General features: G+C 53.6%; 1 pseudogene; it reads right to left on the bottom strand.

Annotated features, from left to right (window-relative positions):
• Positions 1–1,066: 1,066 nt before the first annotated feature.
• LOC144786490 (28S ribosomal RNA) lies at positions 1,067–2,096 on the bottom strand (annotated as a pseudogene).
• Between the last annotated feature and the right edge of the window lie 843 nt (positions 2,097–2,939).

The raw sequence follows: 2,939 nt of genomic DNA, 5'->3' as shown, positions 1-2,939 counted from the left end.
TCTCTCTGCTGGCTTGCAGGACGGGGGTTCCCTCACCCCGGGGCCCGCCAGATAGGGCTCTAGCCCCGGGCCGGTCCCAGCTTCCGAACCCTAGCCAGGCCGGGGAGAGCCTCCCTTAGCCCTGACGAATGACAAGACCCTCGGCTGGCTTGCAGGACATGTGGCTCCTGCACCCCATGGCCCTGTGGACCGAGCTCAAGCCCCAGGCCCGGGCCCAGCTTCCGAAACCTAGCCAGGCAGGGGAGAGTCTCCCTTGGCTCCGATGAACACCTGGACCCTGGGCTGGCTTGCAGGACAGGGGGCTCCCGCCCCGGGGGCCCGCCGGACAGGGCTCAAGCCCCAGGTCAGGCCCAGCTTCCGAAACCTAGCCAGGCCCGGGAGAGCCTCCCATGGCCTTGATGAATGCCTGGACCCTTGGCTGGCTTTCAGGAAAGGGAACTCTCGCACCCCGGGGCCCGCCGGACTGAGTTCAAGCCTCAGGCCCGGGCCAAGCTTCCAAAACCTAGCCAGGCCGGGGAGAGCCTCCCGGGCCCCGGTGGACCCCCTGTCCCCAGCACCCTTACCCTCAGCTGGAACCAAGGAGGGTTAAGCCCAGGCCACATCCTCTCCCAAACAGTCTGCCCGGGAGCCGATTTTTCTTGTACTGCTGTCACCCGGCACGCAGGGCCATCTGGTTGCACAGCCAGGCGACCAGATGGCCCGCGATGACCCAGCACCCAGATGGCCTGGGAGGGTGCCGTACCCAGTCGCCCTTGCAGTCTGGCAGGTGCGGCCGGGTGCACCGAGGCAGCCGCTCAGGAGGCTCCTTCCCTGGGGCTGCTGTTCACCTGCCTGCCCGACTTGGGCAGGAATAGCGGGCAGGGGAGGCCTGGCCGGCCCATGCCATCTGGTCAACCTGCTGACCCACAAGGGATGGTGGCCCCCGTGCCATATGGCACATAGGGGAGGTGGCATCCTGCAGGCCTACGTTACCCCCTCACATCCCTCCCACTGGCCCGGTGGCAGAGGGAACCATCCCTGGGTGTGGTGGAGGAGGGCGTCCGTGGGCGCCCACGCAGGGAGAAATAAAAGCTTGGCTCAGAGGATGACTTTCAATAGATCGCAGTGAGGTAGCTGCTCTGCTACTTATGAAACCCTGACCCAGAATCAGGTCGTCTACGAATGATGTAGCACCGGGTGCCCCACAAACATGCGGTGCACTAAGGGGGGTGGAGGTGGCCCCCTTCCGTAGCGCTCTGCTCCCCAAGCGAGAGGCTCTATGCACCAGCCCCCAAGAGGGGCCAGCTATCCCAGGCCAACCGAGGCTCCACGGCACTGCGGTATTGTTACGGTTTAGGGGGGATTCTGACTTAGAGGCGTTCAGTCATAATGCCACAGATGGTAGCTTCGCCCCATTGGCTCCTCAGCCAAGCACATACACCAAATGTCTGAACCTGCGGTTCCTCTCGTACTGAGCAGGATTACTATTGCAACGACACATCATCAGTAGGGTAAAACTAACCTGTCTCACGACGGTCTAAACCCAGCTCAGGTTCCCTATTAGTGGGTGAACAATCCAGCGCTTGGTGAATTCTGCTTCACAATGATAGGAAGAGCCGACATCGAAGGCGACGTCGCTATGAACGTTTAGCCGCCACAAGCCAGTTATCCCTGTGGCAACTTTTCTGACACCACCTGCTTAAAACCCAAAAAGTCAGAAGGATCGTGTGGTCCCGCTTTTCACGGTCATTATTCATACTGAAAATCAAGATCAGGCGAGCTTTTGCCCTTCTGCTCTGCAGGAGGTTTCTGTCCTCCCTGAGCTCGCCTTAAGACACCTGCATTATCGTTTGACAGGTGTACTGCCCCATTCAAACTCCCCACCTGCCAATGTCCCAGGAGCGGCTTGCGACCTGTGGCGCCGGGCACTTGGAGTCAGAAGCGAGAGCCCCATGGGGCTCGCCCCCCTGCCTCACTGGGTAAGTGAAAAAACAATAGGAGTAGTGGTTTTTCACCAGCGGCCCGAGGGCCTCCCACTTATCCTACACCTCTCATGTCTCTTTACAGTGCCAGACTGGAGTCAAGCTCAACACGATAATCTTTCCCCGCTGATTCTGTCAAGCCCGTTCCCTTGGCTTTGGTTTCGCTAGATAGTAGGTAGGGACAGTGGGAATCTTGTTCATCCATTCATGCGAGTCACTAATTAGATGACGAGGCATTTGGCTATTTCTGTACCACCTCGCGGTGGCTCATTCTGGGTTATTATGCTGCCCATCAGCTTCAAATCGGTTTGGCTTCCAACAATACAACATTCTTTCACTCCACAGTACAGCCACACTGAACGCTGTCCTCACTGGAACTGGGATCACGTATAGGCCAGAGATAGTACACCCTGCAGTACTATTCCAACAATTTAAAATTGTCTACGAACAGTCCTGAGAAATTAAAATATGATTAGCAGGAAATCAATAATCAATGTGTGGTAATTATGTGAATGAAATTATTTGAGACCTATTCATCATTTAAGACATTTCAATAAATATGATGTACACAATATCTAAATTGTTATAAGCACACATTTATAAAAATACACATTTACAAATTGCATATCTAACTAGAAAATGCACATCTATAACATTCTAAAAATTCACATCTATAAAATTCACATCTATACTAAATCTTGTGTCAACTATAAACCTATATATTAAAACAATATGCTTTATAAGGGTGGCATGTGTGCTGCAAGAAAGTGTACATCTCAGTATAAGCCATGAATACTTGGCACATTTTAAGAGTGTCCATTAAAGTAGTCAGGCAAACATTTTTCTTGAATGGGAATGACATTTGCAGACCTAAATCAACCAGAACAACATCATTACATTGAGGCCAAATACCACGACATCCAATGATAAAACCATGAAATTTTACAGTGTTGCATCTGGTGAGATCTTTGATTTGCT

This window comes from Lissotriton helveticus, chromosome 10, assembly GCF_964261635.1.
Source record: "Lissotriton helveticus chromosome 10, aLisHel1.1, whole genome shotgun sequence".
Lineage (NCBI taxonomy): Eukaryota > Metazoa > Chordata > Amphibia > Caudata > Salamandridae > Lissotriton > Lissotriton helveticus.
Note: the sequence above shows the minus strand (reverse complement) of the source record. Positions and strands in the feature narration are given on the sequence as shown.